This window comes from Hypanus sabinus, chromosome 22, assembly GCF_030144855.1.
Source record: "Hypanus sabinus isolate sHypSab1 chromosome 22, sHypSab1.hap1, whole genome shotgun sequence".
Lineage (NCBI taxonomy): Eukaryota > Metazoa > Chordata > Chondrichthyes > Myliobatiformes > Dasyatidae > Hypanus > Hypanus sabinus.
In genome coordinates this window covers 17,417,554-17,435,553 of record NC_082727.1, presented here as the reverse complement: position 1 = coordinate 17,435,553, position 18,000 = coordinate 17,417,554, and the positions used below count along the sequence as shown (strand labels likewise).

Below are 18,000 nucleotides of genomic sequence, written 5' to 3'. Positions count from 1 at the left end.
GGTAACCAGAGCCCCCAGAGGGAGCCCACACACTCACAGAAAGAACATATAAACTTATTACAGGACAATGTAGGAATTGAACTTCAAGCCCTGACACCCTAACCGTTGATTGCTTCATGCTGAGTGCTACGCAATCGTGGCACACCAAAATGTAAAGATATGTATATCAGGCTATGATGTACGGCCAGCCATGGTCTCTTTTCTGCTGGAGAAAAGGCTATAAAGGAATATAAAAACAAGGAGATAATGCTGAGGCTTTATAAGACACTAGTCAGGCTGCACTTGGAGTATTGTCAACAGTTTTGGGCCCCATATCTCAGAAAGGATGTGTTGTCGTTGGAGAGAGTCCAGAGGATGTCTGTGAGGATGATTCCAGGAACGAAGGGGTTATATATGAGGAGCGTTTGGAAGCTTTGGGCCTGTACTCACTGGAATTTAGAAGAATGTGGGGGGGGGGGCGGTGAGGGGATCTCATCCAAACCTACCCAATGTTTAAAGGACTAGATAAGTTGGATGTTGTTTCCTGTGGTGGGGGTATCCAGAACTAGAGGGCACAGCCTCAAAATTGAGAGGCGACCCTTTAGAACAAAGGTAAGGAGGAGTTATTTTTTTAGCCAGAGAATTGTAATTCTGTGGAGTGGTCTGCCACAGACTGCGGTGAAGGCCAAGTACAAGGCAGAAGTTGATCATTTCCTGATGGGTCAGGGCATCAAAGGATGTATATTGAGAAAGTAGTGGGATCTGAGATCAGCCATGATGAAATGGCAGAGCAGGCTTGATGGGCTGAATGGCCTAATTCTGCTCCTATGTCTTATGGCCTAAGGCTGAAAAGAGACCCACGGAGGGATATTGATCAATCACAGATATGGGCAGACAAGTGGCAGATGGAACTTAATCTGATCAAGTGTGAAAATGAGCACAGAACAGTACAGCACAGTGCAGGACCTTTGGTCGACAATGTGCTGACATTTTAACATAGACTAAGATCAATTTAACCCTTCCCTCTCACAAACACCTTCATTTTTCTCTCATCTAACTGCCTATCTAGGAGTCTCCTCAATGTCCCTAATGCGTCTGCCTCTGCCATACCCATTTCAGAGGCCAAATGAAGAGTGAGCATATACAGTCAATGGGGGACCCCTTAATAGCATCAAGATTCAGAGGGTTCTTGGTGTCCAGGTCCAGGGCAAGTGGATAAAATGGTAGGGGGTTTGACTGTACCAGTAAGGAAGTCTATAAGACGTGAAACCGTACTTGGGAGTACTACATGCAGTTCTGCTCACCTGATTACAGGAAGGATGTGGAGACTGTGAAGAGGGTGCAGAAGAGTTTGCCAGGATGCTGCCTGGATTAGAGGGTGTAAACCTTAAGGAGAGGTTGGACAAAGTTGGAGTGTCAGAGACTGAGAGGAAGCCTGATAAAGGCTTTGAAAATTATGAGAGGCAGAATCTTCTCCCCAGGGTATAAATGTCTAACGCTTATGAATATGCTTTTAAGGTTAAAGGGAATGTGAGGGGCACGTTATTTTTTTTACACGGAGTGCTACCCAGGGGTAGTAGTAGAAGCAGGCAGTTTGAGAGGCTTTTAGACAGACTCGGGAATATCAAGTGATGGAGAGAAGTTTGGTATAATGAGGAGGAGGATGACGTTTAGCATAAATTGTCATTAAAATTAGCACAACACTGTGAGCTGATTGGCCTGTCTAATGCTGTTCTTAAGTAAACTGCCAAAGGTTTTTATTGGAATGGACACAGAGAGAACGCTTTCGCTTGTGGCAAAGCGGGTTACCAGAGGACATCAGTGTCAGAGCCAGCATGAAGTCCTACAGGAATTCTGGAGAAACATTTTTAATCAAGGAACATATTTAGATTAATTGGGATTAGTCATACATGGGTACAATGGTTATTTTGATCATTGGAGGAGTCACTGAATCATAGAGCACAGAAACAGGCCCTTCGGCCCGATCAGTCCATGCCAGCCTTGATTCCAATCTAAGCTCTCCTTGCTTGCAACCCCATGGTCATTAATTCCCCTAAACTGTTCTTATCCATTTCCCAGTCCAAGTATATTTTTTAAATGTTGTTGATGTACTTCCTCTGGAAGCCGATTCCAGATATGGATCACCCTGTGGGTAAAAAGTTGCCTTTCAAGTTCCTATTAAACCTCTCCCCCTCTCATTTTGAAGCTAGATCCTCTAGCATGGCAGTGTAGCCGGGTTCAGCTCCGCAGCTGTTTGGGTGTTCCCGTTTCCTTCCACATTCCGAAGATGACAGCTTACCACTTGTGAGCTGTGGGCATGTCACACTGGCGCTGGAATCGCTTGCCAGCTATCACAGTCCTCGCTGATTTGATGCAAAAGATATATTTCACTGAGTGCTTTGTCTTACGTTTAATAAATAAAGCTAATCTTTACAGTTCTCGATTCCCCAGTCGTCCTGGGAAATATCCGTGCACATCCAGCTAGGCCCCTTGTGATTTTATAAACAGGGGACTGACTGGATAATTCCTTAACTGCCCTTGTACGTGAACAATTTGAGTATTGATTCTAACGAGATTCAAACAGATGGAAGAGACAATGTTGAGACAGTGTCTTTGAAGACAAAACTTCATTTACTTAAAAGAACATTGCAGAACTACCGATAATTAGCGACAGAGATCGCGTAAACTTTACCTAACAACAACTATGGTTGTAAGAAGGCACTTTGTATAATACTGTGAAACTCTAAACCCAGCAACATTTGTAAATAAATTCAAACTGAGAATTTTTATTTGCAAAATACAGAGTGATAGCAAGTGAGTCTTCGTACCTTTGGATCCCAGTGGAGTGGTCACTTTGGATGTGACCTGGGGCATAATGGTCATCTGTTGTCTTCATAACAATTTAATAAACAGGTTAGATTGGTTCATCACGTGGATATCAAATCAGTGCAATGCATTGTCAGGCTAAGGCCGTTCAGCCCTTTTAAAGATAAAGATATTTTCATTTGCCACAAGTACATCGAAACATACAGTGAAACTTGTCATTCACATCCAACCAAATCAATGAGGGCCCCAGTCAGTCCTTCCAGGTGAGGCGACACTTCATCTGTGAGTCGGCTGGTGTGCGTCCGGTGCTCCCGGTGTGGCCTTTTATATATTGGTGAGACCCGATGCAGACTGGGAGACCGTTTCGCTGAACACCTATGCTCGGTCCGCCAGAGAAAGCAGGATCTCCCAGTGGCCACACATTTTAATTCCATGTCCCATTCCCATTCTGATATGTCTATCCATGGCCTCCTCGATTGTCAAGATGAAGCCACACTCAGGTTGGAGGAACACCTTCTGGGTAGCCTCCAAACTGATGGCATGAACATAGATTTCTCTAACTTCCGTTAATGCCCCTCCTCCCCTTCTGACCCCATCCCTGACATATTTATTTATTATCCTCCTCCTCCCCCCCACCTTTTCTCTCCTTGCCTGTTCTCCATCTCCCTCTGGTGCTCTCCTCCCCCTTCCTTTCTCCCTAGGTCTCCCGTCCCATGATCCTTTCCCTTCTCCAGCTCAGTATCCCTTTTTCCAATCACTTTTCCAGCTCTTAGCTTCATCCCTCCCCCTCCTGTCTTCTCCTATCATTTCGGATCTCCCCCTCCCCCCACTACTTTCAAATCTCTTACTATCTTTTAATCGCGGTTAGTCCTGACGAAGGGTCTCGGCCCTTCGTCAACGGCGCATCTCCCTATAGATGCTGCCTGGCCTGCTGTGTTCCACCAGCATTTTGTGTGTGTTGTTTCAATGAGGACCATGCTGGGTGACCTCCAAGTATCCAGATGCTTTCGGCCCACAGCTTGCTAACCCGTACAAACCCTTTAGGATGGGGGAGAAAACCAGACCGCTTGGGGGAAACCCCTTATCAATCGAACCCCGATCAGTTATCGCTGCCGCTGTAAAGCGATTGTGCTAACCACTTCATGCTACTGTGTGTGTGCGCACGGGGCGGCCTCAAGCTTTTGGCACTGATCTTTTCGGAGATTGCCCATCGTACGGCGTGTGACCCTCAGGCAACCCAGGCACGGATGGAGAGCATGCAAGGGAGTCGGGCGGATTCGAACTCGTGACCTCTCGCCCTCCAGCGCTGATTCCATTACGCCACCAGCCGGTTAAATATGCTACTGTGCCGCTTTCCAAAACTGCTCCCCCTTTATCGTTTGTGTTATATTCCTGCACTCTCCGTATTTCCCCTTTCTATTTTAATTGAATTCAATGATTGAGCCTCCACATTCCTTCAGAAGACACAGTCACAAATTGTCAGCAATTTTAACCCCCCTTTCTAAGGAAGGATGTATTGGCCCTGGAAAGAACCCAGAGGAGGGTTTCAAGAATGACAAACGGGACTGAGTACGTATTGAAATGGCAGGACCCAGCTGAAAGGAGCAAGGTTTGATAGATTTAACCGCAGAGCTGAATTGTAGAGGTCGGTTATGAGGCAGAGGGTGCAGACCCGAGAGTGTTTCAAAGCAGCACGACCCAGGTCGGAGAGCAAGGTGCAACCTGAGGGTTGCCCGCTTTAAGCACCGGGCCAGATTGAAAAGGTCAGGGGTCAGTGTTCGGTGAACCTAAGTCTGCGGCCGGCAACTACTGAGCTCCTGAGTTGGTGGAACGATGACCAGCTTCATGGCGGTGGGCTCACTCCCATGACTTCAGTTCTGAAAGTTACTTGCTTACTTTTATTGTTTGCATGATTTGTTATTTTCCTGCACATAGGCTGTTTGCCATTTTTTTTAATGGATTCTATTAGGCTTCTCTGTTTCGTGGCTGCCTGTAATGAGACGAATTCAAAGTTGCACATAGAATACATACTTTGATAATAAATGTACTTTGAACTTTGATCCCAGGAATGAAAGGGTTAACAAACGAGAAGCATTTGATGACCCCGGACCTGTACTCGCTGGAGTTCTGAAGAACAAAGGGGTATCTCATTGAAACTTCTCAAGTATTGAAAGGCCTAGATAGAGTGGATATGGAGAGGATTTTTTTCCAATAGCGGGAGAGTCTAGGACTAGAGGGCACAGCCTTAGATTGCAAGGATGCTCGTTTAGAACAGAGCAGAGGATGAATTTCTTCAGCCAGAGGGTGGTAAATCTGTGGAATCATTACCACAGAGGGTCGTGGAGCCCAGGCCTTTGGGCATATTTAAAGAAGGTATTGATAGTTTTTTGATTAGTGAAGGGGTTAAAGGGTTCCAAGAAGGCAGGAGAATGAGGTTGAAAAAAGCAGCCATATTTGAATGATGGCGCAGTCTCAATGGCCTTATTCCGCTCCTACACCTTATTGTCACCATTCTCTGAGTGAAGGAAGCTCTGTGCCCGGTGTGAACCGTCTCCTTGCAGCCTCCCTGTTAATCCCTGCAATAATTTTGTTAGTCTCAATGAGATTTCCTCTAAGACCCAATCTACTCTGTCTCATACAGAAATCCCATCATTCCTGGAAAAAGCCTGGTGAATCTTAACTCACTTTATGGTAGGTCATCTTTTAAAGAAAGTGAAAAAGCGTCTGCAAACCTCCAGGTGCAGTTTCATGGAAGTCTCAGTGTAATTGTAGTAGGTCGTCTTGGCACCTTGTACTCAAATCTTCTCTCAATAAAGGCTAATATCCTACCCGTCTTTTTAATCATTTGCTGTACCTGTATCTTGTATACAGGCCCTACCCAGGTATTGCTATTATTGTTATGTTTAATAATAATAGGCATCCGTTAGTCTCGTGAGACCATGGATTTGCGCCTTGGAAGGTTTCCAGGGCGCAGGCCTGGGCAGGGTTGTATGGGAGACCGGTAGTTGCCCAAGCTGCAAGCCTTCCCCTCTCCACACCACCGATGTTGTCCAAGGAAAGGGCACTAGGACCCAAGCAGATCAACACCGGTGTCATCACAGAGCAATGTGGTGTTAAGTGCCTTGCTCAGGGACACAACACAGTTGAGGCTCGAACCAGTGACCTTCAGATCACTAGACCAATGCCTTATCCACTAGTCCATGCTCCAACAGTTGTTATGAGCTTTGGTTTATTACTGTCACGTGTACCAAGATACAGTGAAAAGCTTCTCTTGCACACTGTTCACACTGATCAGACCATTGGACAGGGCACTAAGGAAGAACAATAACAATACAGAATAAAGTGCAAACTCATAATGAGGTAGATTATGAGGTCAAGAGCTCATCTTATCATACATGAGATCTGTTATCAGCAGGGGCAGAAGCTGCCCTTGAGCCTGGTGGTACGTGCTTTCGTATCTCCTGCCCACTGGGAGAGGGGAGAAGAGAGAACGCCCAGGAAGAGTGTGTACTTCGATTGTGCTGACTGAGGCAGCGACAGGTATTGACAGAGTCCATGAAGCCACACTCAGGTTGGAGGAACAACACCTTATATACCAGTTGGGTTGCCTCCAACCTGATGGCATGAACATTTACTTCTCTAACTTCTGCTAGTGCCCCTCCTCCCCTTCTTACCCCATCCCTGATATATTTAGTTTTTTTTGTTTTTCCCCCCTCCCTTTTTTCTCTTTCTCTCTCTGCCCATCACTCTGCCTGTTCTCCATCTCCCTCTGGTGCTCCCCCCCCCTTTCTTTCTCCCGAGGCCTCCCATCCCATGATCCTTTCCCTACTCTAGCTCTGTATCCCTTTTGACAATCACCTTTCCAGCTCTCAGCTTCACCCCACCCCTTCCGGTCTTCTCCTATCATTTCGCATTTCCCCTCCCCCTCCTACTTCCAAATCTCTTACTATCTTTCCTTTCAGTTAGTCTTGACGAAGGGTCTAGGCCCGAAACGTCGACAGCGCTTCTTCCTATAGATGCTGCCTGGCCTGCTGCGTTCTACCAGCATTTTGTGCGGGTTGCTTCAATTTCCAGCATCTGCAGATTCCCTCGTGTTTGTCCACGGAGGGGAGGCTGGTTCCTATGATGTGCTGACCTGTGTCCACAATCATTTGCAGTTTCCTGCAGTCACGTGCAGAGCAGTTGGCGTACCAAGCCTTGATGCATGCAGACAGAACGCTCTCGATGTTGCATCACTAAAAATTGGTGAGGGTTGACAACGACATGCCATATCCCAACTCTCCATCCTAAAGATGTGGCATATTGAAGGCATGTGTGCCAATACCTTTCTCCCCACCCTGACTACCTGTGTCACCACTTTCAGACAACTCTGGACTTTTTGTCAGAACTGAAAAGGGGACAAGAGAAGTTCATTAAGTTGCAGAGAGGGTTGAGGAAGTGGGCTGTCTCTGATGGGTTAAAACTGGGGTGATAATGGAGGCCAGGTATAAACAGCTATTTATTTCATCCAGTGAACACAATCACTTTGACCTCCTACTATTATGCAGAAGGCACTGCAGTATAATAACAAGGGCTAAATTACAACTTCTTCCCCAAGGCTGTGAGATTTCTGAACCTTGCTATGCATTATCTATTACAGTGCCAGTAGCAATATACTAGTTAGTTATACTGTATATTTAACCAAATGTTGCATATGCACTTTATTTGCACATCCACATATTGTTTTTATTTTGTTAACATTTTATGTGCTGTACATGATACACATACTGTGTTTGGCACCCTGGTCCCAGCTGTATACATGTGTACAGTTGAAAGCCAATAAATTTGGCCAGGTTGGCCCACCAAGGAACTCTGTAGGTCCGGTCAGGCAGCAGCTGTGGAGGGAAACACAAGGTACTGTCGATGCTGGAGTCTGGAGCAAGATGCTGGAGGGACTCAGCAAATCAGGCAGCAGCTGTGGAGGGAAACACAAGGTACTGTCGATGCTGGAGTCTGGAGCAAGATGCTGGAGGGACTCAGCAAATCAGGCAGCATCTGTGGAGGGAGATGGACAGTTGATGTTTTAGGTCAAGTTTCTTCATCTGGACTAGAAATAAAGAATGGAGAAAGCCAGTATAAAGAGGTGGGGGGGGGGGGAAATGAAGGGATGGCAATAGGATGGATCCAGGAGGGGGTATGGTGATAGGCAGGTCTGGGAGAGTGGGAATGATGTAGGAAGTTGGGAGGTGATAGGTGGAGGTGACAGAGGGCTGAAGAAGATCTGGACTGCCCACTTTCCTCCACAGATGCTGCCTGACCTGCCAAATTCTTCCACCATTTGGTTTATTGCACCAGATTCGAGCATCTGTCTCCAAGATGATCTGGTCAGTGATTGAATGGGGACAGCTACAGACTGAGACCAGAGAGAAATGGGGGCTGTAAAATAGAGACTGGGAGGATATCCCTAACCTACTATCCACCCCCCCCCCCACCCTGCACCTTAATAATCTTCTTTTGACTCCTTCCTCGATCTGATGAAGGGGCTTGCATCTGAAATGTTCACTTCATCTCTCCTCACAGCTGCTGCCTGACCTGTTGAATAATTCCAGCATTCTCTATTCCATCCTTGGCCAGTTTCAGATTCAGCTTCAGTTTTTTATCACATGCACATCGAAACGTACAGTGAAATGAATCATTTGCATAGACAACACAACCTAGAGATGCGCTGAGGGCAGTCCACAAGTGTCGCCACATATTCCAACATCAATACAGCATGCACACAATGTTCAGCAAAACAAGACAAACAGCAAATCAAGTCCCTTTCCACCCTTCACCCATCTGCTCATACTCACTGACAGGCTGCCTCTGGAGTTGTTGGCCCATTGGGCCGCTGACTTCTGGGCATGCTGACCCAGGGCTTCGACCACTGGGCCTTGAACTCTGGGCTCACCAATTTTGGTCTTTGACCAAAGAGTTCCAGAGACAAGGTAGCAGTAACCAGCAGCAGAGAGGGACAAACCAGAGGGAAGGGTGAAGTTCCTCATGCTTCTAATTGAGCACAACAAAGTTTTTTTTTACAAATGAATCTCTGTATAAATTGCAACATGTAAAGTCTTCACAGTTTAATTAAAATAACTGAGATTAAAATGCTCATCCCAAACATCTGCTAAACAGATTAGTCTGGGGAACAGAACTAAATTCTTTCTTTTCTGTCAGAGCTCCAGGGAAAAGATTTCATTGTCCATTTAGTGCAAGATGTGCAAAGTGTAGTTGAATTATCTGTGAAATGATCAAAGGTTGGTGGTGGTGGGGGGGGGGGAGTGGTGTGGTGTTGAGGGAGGTGTCATTTCAAGCTGCTAGATCTATGTTAACAACCCTTTCAGCCAGAAGCTACTGGAAACTGACTAAGTCCTGCCAAAGGGTTTTGGCCCAAAACATCAGCACTACTCTTTTCCATAGATGCTGCCTGCCCTGCTGAGTTCCTCCAGCATTTTGTTTGTGTTGGTTGGATTTCCAGCATCTGAAGATTTTCTCATGTTTGTGTCTGAATATGAGGTGTTTTCAGACATCTTTTAATTCTAACTTAAATTTTACAAACTTAATGTATCTGTTGTACATTTTGAAAGCAACAATGGACATTTTCAGGAGCAGATTCTACTGTATTGTAGGAGTTAAGATGTTAAACTGCATGCAGCAAGATCCCACAACTGCCGAGGATCAGCACCTCCTATTGTACCTGAGTAGTGTACAACTCAATAGCATGAACATTTAATTTTCCAACAGCTGTAACCCACCTCCTATCTTATTTCCACCACCCCCACAGATACTGCCTGACCTGCTAAGTTCCTCCAGCATTTTGAGAATGTTTCTCATTTCTCCTGATCTATCTAGTTCTTCCAATACCCTCCCCAGCCACCATCACCCTCTTTCTTCTCCCTTCTCCACCTTATTTGCCCATCACCCACACACTCCTCCCACCGGATACCCTCCCCACCCCTCTCTCCATGCTCAACTTTCTCCTATCAGACCCCACCCTCTGCAGTCCTTTGTCATCTCCACCTATCACCTTGGAGCCACTCTTCTTATTCTCACTCCTCCATCTGCCTATCACTCTTCCTCACTAGGATCCACCCACCACCTACTAGATCTTGCTATATCCCTTTCCTTCCAACCCTTTACACCGACCATCTCCCACCTACTCTTTTAGTCTGGATGAAGGGTCTCAATCCAAAGCCGCAGCTGTCCATTTCCCTCCACGCATGCTGCTTGACCTCCAGTACATTTTATTGAGAGACCTGTTTATTTAGAGGCAATGGCCTCCCAATTATACCCATGTGACCAAGTAACCTTCTAACCAGCCTGTCTTTGGAACATTGGAGGAAAATGGAGCAACCAGAGGAAACGCATGTAGTCACAGGGAGCCTCTTGTGTCCCGAACATTGTTAATCTCCAGGTCACACTGTGTTGATAGTAACTGCTCCTGGGAGAACTTCCCCACTCCAGTACAGATGATGCTGTGAGAGTCTTTGACATGTGAGCCAAGGCCTTGGGAATAATCGCAACAGAAGGACAGCCCCGCCAACGGTGCGTCTCTCCCTGGGATCATGGCACACAGGAGTGGGTGAGACTCGAGTGGTCGATTTCGTGCTGGCGGGGAGAGGTGGGAGAAGAAGTGAGAGGCTGATTCATTCAAATGTAGGTAATATAGTCAACATGGATTTGTGAAGGGAAGATCGTGCCTCACGAGCCTGATTGGGTTTTTTTGAAGAGGTAACAAATTGATGAGGGTAGGGCAGTGGATGTGGTCCACATGGACTTTAGCAAAACATTTGACAAGGTCCCTCATGAGAGACTCATCTAGAAAGTCATGAGGCATGGAATAAGTGGAACCTTGGCTATTCGGATAAAAAATTGGCTTAAAGGAAGAAAGTAGAGGGTAGTTGTGGAAGGAAAGTATTCTGCCTGGAGGTCAGTGACTACCGGAGTGCCGCAGGGATCTATCCTGGGACCCCTGCTATTTGTGATTTTTATAAATTACCTGGATGTAGAGGCTGAAGGATGGGTAAGGTCGCGGATGACACGAAGATTGGAGGAGCTGTGGATGGAGCTGTAGGTTGTCGAAGGTTACAAGAGGATATAGACTGGCTGCAGAGTTGGGCAGAAAAATGGCAGATGGAGTTCAATCCGGACAAGTGTGAGGTGATGCATTTTGGAAGGACAAACCGGAAGTCTGAGTACAGGGTTAATGGTCAGTTACTTAAGAGTGTGGATGAACAAAGGGACCTTGGGGTTCAAATCCATACATCCCTCAAGGTCGCTACACAGGTTGATAGGGTAGTTAAGAAGGCCTATGGGATGCTAGGCTTCATTAACAGGGGGATTGAGTTCAAGAGTAGAGAGGTCATGTTGCAACTCTACAAATCTCTGGTGAGACCACACTTAGAGCATTGTGTTCAATTCTGGTCACCTCATTATAGGAAGCTATGGAGGGGGTGCAGAGGAGATTTACTAGGATGTTGCCTGGTTTGGAGAACAAGTCATATGAAGCAAGGTTAGCTGAGCTGGGACTTTTCTCTTTGGATCGTAGAAGAATGAGAGGGGACTTGATAGAGGTCTACAAGATTATGAGAGGCATAGATAGGGTGGATAGTCAGTACCTGTTTCCCAGGGCACCAATAGCAAACACCAGAGGGTATATGTACAAAGTTAAGAGAGGGAAGTTTAGGGGAGACATCAGGGGTACGTTTTTTACACAGAGGGTTGTGAGTGCCTGGAATGACTTGCCAGGGATGGTGGTGGAGGCTAAAACATTAGGGGTATTTAAGAGCCTCTTGGACAGGCACATGTATGAAAGAAAAATGGAGGGTTATGGGGTAGTGTGGGTTTAGTACTTTTTTAAAGGATTATATGGGTCGGCACAACATGAAGGGCTGAAGGGCCTGTACTGTGCTGTAATGTTCTATGGTTCTAATATTCCAAGAAGATTTGCAGGTCTCTATGGAGAACTGAGTGTCTGTAAGAGGTTACTTCTAATGCACTTCACACTTCCAAAGGATCAGATAAATAGGTATCCACAGGGAAAATAATGGAAGGCAATTGAATTTACATAAAACAATACATAAAAAAGAAACAAATAACTAATGTGCAAAAGAAGACAGACTACGTAAATGAAAATAATATTGAGAACACGAGTTGTAGAGTCCTCCAAAACAAATTTGTAGATTGTGGAATCAGATCATAGTTGAGGTGGATGAAGTAATCCATGTCAGTTCAGGAGCCTAATGGTGCATACTAATTGTTCCTGAACTTAGTGGTATGGGACAGAAGACTCCTGCACTTACTGCCCAATAGCAGCAGTCGGAAGAGAGAATGGCCCGGATGGTGGGGGGGTCTTTGATGATGGATATGTGTTTCTCAGACACTGCTGATCTCCTGGGATTCTCAGGCAGAACAGCCTCTAGAGTTTACAGAAAATGGTGCAAAAAAGCCTTGTTAATGAGAGAGTTCAGAGGAGAATGGTCTAACTGAATAATGACACATTACAGCGGTGATGTGCAGAAGAGCATTTCTGAACACACCACACATTGAACCTTAAAGTGGATGGGCTACAGCAGAAGACCACGAACATCACTCAGTATGTTTATGGGATAGGTCCAGGAGATACCAAATAAAGTGGCCACTGAGATTACATTGGTGCAAGAATTGCACGGCCATAATCACAAGCTGATTCCACCACATCCTCGTACTGTGTTGGTCATTGACGCAAACGGCACATTTCACAGGTTGTTTTGATGTACATGTGGCAAATAAAGCTAATTCTATCCAATGACTGTGGGTTTGTCCTCTCCACCAGCTGTCAAGGCAGTTTTAAATGTTTGGCTTTGCTAAACACTGTCTCCCTGTCCCAATATGGGAGAATGAAATGATTATTAATCCAGGAAGTCAAGAGTACTGCTTTCTTTGATGCCACGTCTGATGTAATTTACTCATTTAATATGCGAATTATGTTCTTGAGGGCTCCATAAACAAAGCTGGCAGGCAGCTCTGCCTGCAGACATAATGGTCCTGGTGGCACTGTGCCAGGTCTCTCTGTTTCAGGCACTAGAGGTCTGAGCTCTGCTCCTTTTCTGTCTCCAAATTTGCAAAGTGATCATAGCTATGATCCTACTGGATGGTTAAAGGGGTCACAGAGGGTCACCATGGGCCCAGGTATTGTTCTTAAGACATTGGGACAGAATTAGGCCATTCGGCCCTGCCATTCAATCTCAGCTAATTTATTTTCCCTTTCAAATCCATTCCCCTGCCTTCTCCCTGTAAGCATCGTTACCCTGACTATATCAGCTGCATCCCATCTACATCCGCTTTTAATATCTTAACGTCTTATTTCCTTAAATATACCCATCATTGGCCATTATCTGCAGAAACCCTCACCATCACACACGGGTAAGCAGAGGTATAGACACACAAACTTTATCCTCACTTAAATAAACAATCAATATGTGTACCAGCCATAAACACACACACATCTTCTACCAGGTGGGAATGGGGAATTTCCATGTGTCTTCTCTCCCCAAGCCCAACAGTCAGAGATTGAGCGGAGTCAAGCAGGGCCAGGAACACCCAGCAAACTCACTTGCTCGCTCTTGAAATGAGGGCAGCTGACACTCACTCTTCCCTCAACCCCTCATGCTCCCATCACTACTGTTCCCCTAACTCTCTCCCACGCACTGCGGTCGTTCATTTCTGACTTAAAGATTTTTATAAAAAGGCTTGGATGAGGAAGTGCGAGAGTGGGTTAATAATTTTGCGGATAACATGAAGGTCGGCGGTGTTGTGGATAGTGTAGAAGGTTGTCATCGGTTACAATGGGACATTGACGGGATGAAGAGCTGGGCTGAGACGCGGCAGATGAAGTTCAATCTGGAAGGGTTGGAAGATTGGACTTGAAGGCGGAACGTAGGGTTAATTTCTGGATTATTTACAGGGTGGAGGAACAGCGGTCCTGGGATCCATTTCTGTAAATCTCTCTAAGTTGCTGTGCAATTTGATAGAATTGTGAAGAAAGTGCCTGATGTGCTGAGCTTCAGTAATCGTGGGACTGAGTTCAGGAACCATGAGGTCATGTTGCAGCTCTATAAAACTCTTGAATATACCACACTTGGAGAATTGTGCTCAGTTCTGGTTACCTCAATATAGGAGATTCCTGGAAACTTCAGAGAGGATGTATTGATTTACTGGGATGCTGTCGGGTTAGAGAGGATGACATAAGGATAAGTTGAGTGATCCATGGCTTTCCTTGTTGGAGCGAAGGAGGATAAGATGTGTCTTGATAGAGGTGTAGAAGATTACAAGAGGTATAGATAAAGTGGACAGCCAGAGATATTTTCCCTGAGGCATTAATGGCTAATATCGGAGTGTATAATTTTAAGCTGCTTGGAGTAAAATGTAGGGGTTATGCCAGAAGTAATTTGTTTTCCCCCCCCCCACAGTGGTGGGTACATGGGATGTGCCAATTGGGGTAGTAGTAGAGGCAGATACATTAAGGGCATTTGAGTTAGATAGGCACATGGATGAAGGTAGAGAGCTATATGGGAAAGATGGGTAGCAGGGTAGAGATGACAGCAGGTTTGGACACAGCAGCGTCTCAGGGGCACCCAAAGGTGATTTTTGTCTTCTGTTAAATGTGTTTTTTGCGATCACAATACTATACTCCAAGAACTTTAGGTACAGATGGTCTACCCCATCAGTGAGCTGCTTGTTGATCAGAGTAGCCAGCAGTGGTGTCAGAAGGGGGAGCCGGCCAGTGGGTTGGAGAAAGGGAAGCCTGATTACTCGAAGGCATCAGAGTTGGTGTGCGAAGGCAGTGTGCAGTGTAACCGCGGGAGATTGTCTTGGGACATTTTACTTACAATCGCAAGATCCTGCTGGATATTGAAAATGTAAGATACCACAGGCCTGTTTCCATCATTTGGTGACATGACAGATGGTGCGGGAGCTGCCTGGCCTTGGTTGTAGCAAGGACTAGGCCTCAAGCATCAGTCTTGCCTGCTGCTGCAGTCCAGGTAAGGACACCCCAGAGGCGCTCGGTTGGTGACTGGTCTCTCCCATCAGTGCTGCCCTCCAATGTTTGATTGGTGGAATGGTAGGCTGGATTGCTGGAAACTGTACCAACAATTTTCAGGACATTTCTCTCAAGGTCTTGGACTATATACGTGCTTTTTTTTCAAGTGACTATGTTTTCTTTAAAATCACTATTTTGAATGTGCTGTGTATGCTTTGCACCTTGGCCCCAGAGCACCACTGTTCCAGAATGACAATTAAACTTAATTTGATAGGTCTCCTCCAAAGGATATGTAAGGTGCTCCTTCCCTCCACTAGCCTGCAGGTCACCCTTGGGCAAGGTACAGTATCTGCTTAACCTCTCCCCCCACCCCCCACGATCAGGGTGACGTGAACAAGGTGGTGGTTGTCTGTATGAGCAGTCGGTGCATATCACAAGTCCTGGTCATGTGACCACAGATGCCAAGCAGACAATCTTTGAAGAGTTTTGACAATGACTGGGGTCACCCATCTCGTAAAGACACTGCCCAGAAGTCATCAACGGCAAACCACTTCTGTAGAAAAATTAGCCAAGAATAATCATGGTCATGGAAAAGACCGTGCTCACCCATGTCATACAACACAGCCCATAATGAATGAATGCTAGGGGAGAATGGTTAAATTTAGAGTAGGGCAAAAGATCGTAGGCCTAAGTGCCTGTACTGCTTTATGTTCTACGTACCTCACCATTAAGTGTGTGTGCGCGCGTGCATGCATGTGCAAACACACGAGCGAATAAAACTCCATTTGTGCACTAGATTCCAACTTGTATCTCTATTTGACCCGGACGTATAAAACACCTGGGTAAGACACACTGCTCGGAAAGGGCAGGCCCAGTGACGTGCCCGAGTTACCCAACAGTGCTGCCATTCTGCGTGGCTTATTGTGTTTGTACAGCACAGGCAGATGCCACAATGGACACAAGAAAACAGCCAGTTAGTATACTGGCCATTACACTATAGTTCCTTACGTTTGAATGGGTGCTACTGCATCACAAGAGGCTCCAAGGTACAGAAATCATACCAACAAGTGTGTTCCCAAATTCCCAGAACTCTGCAGCATCCTCAGACCTCTTTGTGGGTGATGAAAGGGAGACGGCCAGCGTGACAGGCACACAGGCTTGCCCAGCATCGGTCAAGGTAAAGCTAAGCTGTTCAGATTCAGACATGGGCACTTCACTGAAGAGACGCCATTCAAACACAGCAAGTTGCCCAGACTGCTGGAGGAACTCAATGGGTCAGGCAGCATCTGTGGAGGTAGACAGGGTGGTCAGACATCTCTAGCCAAGACCCTGCACCGCGATTGTCAAACGTTGACCAACACAGATGCTGCCTGACCCACTGAGTTCCTCCAGCAGATGGTGTTGTTCCAGAATCTTGCATCTCTATTCGACCATGGGGTTGGGCCAGGGGAAGGTTGAATCTGGCTTCAGCAAGCATCCAAGTACAGTTGAGACCGTAAGACATAGGAAAAAAAATCAGGCCATTCGGTCTATCATATCTGCTCTGCCATGCAATTGTGGGTGATCTATAATCCCTCTCAACCCTATTCTCCTGCCTTCTTCCCATGACTGAAATTCTTACCAATCAAAAACCTATCAATGTCCACTTGAAATATACCTAGTGACTTATTCTCCACAGCCGTTTCGAACAATGAATCCCATAGAATAGATTCACTGGTTAAAGAAATTACCCCAATTTCTGTTCCATATGAGTCTATTCCCTCCGTTCCTAGACTCCCCCACTATAGGAAACATCCTTTAAACGTCCACATCATCTAGGCCTTTCAATATTCCATAGGTTTCAAGGAGATAACCCCTCATTCTTCTAAACCCCAGAGCCAAATGCTTCTCATACAAGGGAACTAAGTAAGAGATTAGAAATGGATTTCACAACAATGTATTTCAACCCAAAGTGTCAAGGCATATAATTTCTAAAGACAAGATACAACTGGGAATTCCTGACAATCTTCATGGAATCTGGGTCCTTTTCCCTCACCTGCACAGAGATAGTCTCCACCACGCTGGACAGAACCACTTGTCAAACAACAAACAGCATGAGGGTATATTAAAAATGAGAAGATCTATGAAAGTCTTGCACAGATTTGGTGTGTACTCACCTCCTGAGGGGTGACAATTTAGGGTATGTATTCCAGTACACTGTAGGTCAGGATGACTTGCCTTAAGTACTCATGGAAATAAGAGAGGGGATTGTGGAATTGAATCCCTAAAGGCAGGAATTCTCGACAGCTTTCGTGGAATCAAGTTCCTTCTCCCTGCTAACACACTGGGTAGAGCCACTTGTCAGAACACGACGGATGTGACTGACCCACACCTCGTATCTCAGCAGGAGGGCAGACCCCAGTTGGGTGTGAAAGACACTGGGGGGGGGGGAATAACTGAGCTGGGCTAAGGAGTGAGAGGGAAGGGGGTGGTTAGGAAGTGTGGATGTAGGGTGTACGTTTGGGAAGAGTGGGAATTTTATGAATGGAAGAGTATTTAGACAAAAGGAGGGGTTCGGGTGGGTGTTTAGGGAGGGAGATTTCAGAAGAGCATGGGCATTACAGGGATGACGGTATTGAGAGAGGTTCAGAGGGATTGGGATTTTGGAAAGGGGAAGGGAATATGACTATACTCTTCTAACACCAGCAGGGGTGTAGCTGAGAAGGGCGGGACATACGATCTTTCTGACTCTCACCACCCTAGGGTGGGAGAGAGAGAGATAACACCCATCCACCTCTTACCCACCCATTTCCTAGCACCCTGCCTGAGTCCTGTTGTAGTCTCAACAGTACCCTTGGGACTTTTGACAATCAAACCAACCCTCCCACACCACACCCATCCCAAACTCCCACCGTTCTCGGGCCCAGGTCGTTTCCCAGACAGTGCTGCCCTGTGTTTGGAGAAAGGGGGCCGATTTGCCGAGAGATTTCCTACCAAGGCCAATGGCTGTCTCCCGCCAAAGGTGCCACTCAGTCAGGATCAGGTGATGGATGGTGGCATCGTGGTGTGCTCTGGATGAAAGTGGGAGCGCTGGCTGCGACAAAGCTCTGCACGGCTGCATGCTGCCCTCTTTCTCTCCTTGGACCCCGGTACTCCGGGTGTACAACAGCCAGTCG

At 46.3% G+C, this 18,000-nt stretch overlaps 1 protein-coding gene across 1 annotated transcript in view; it reads left to right on the top strand.

Moving 5' to 3' along the window:
* The window catches only part of crtac1b (cartilage acidic protein 1b), a 325,818-nt gene that overhangs the window by 285,113 nt on the left and 22,705 nt on the right, over window positions 1-18,000 (top strand). The window lies entirely within an intron of this gene.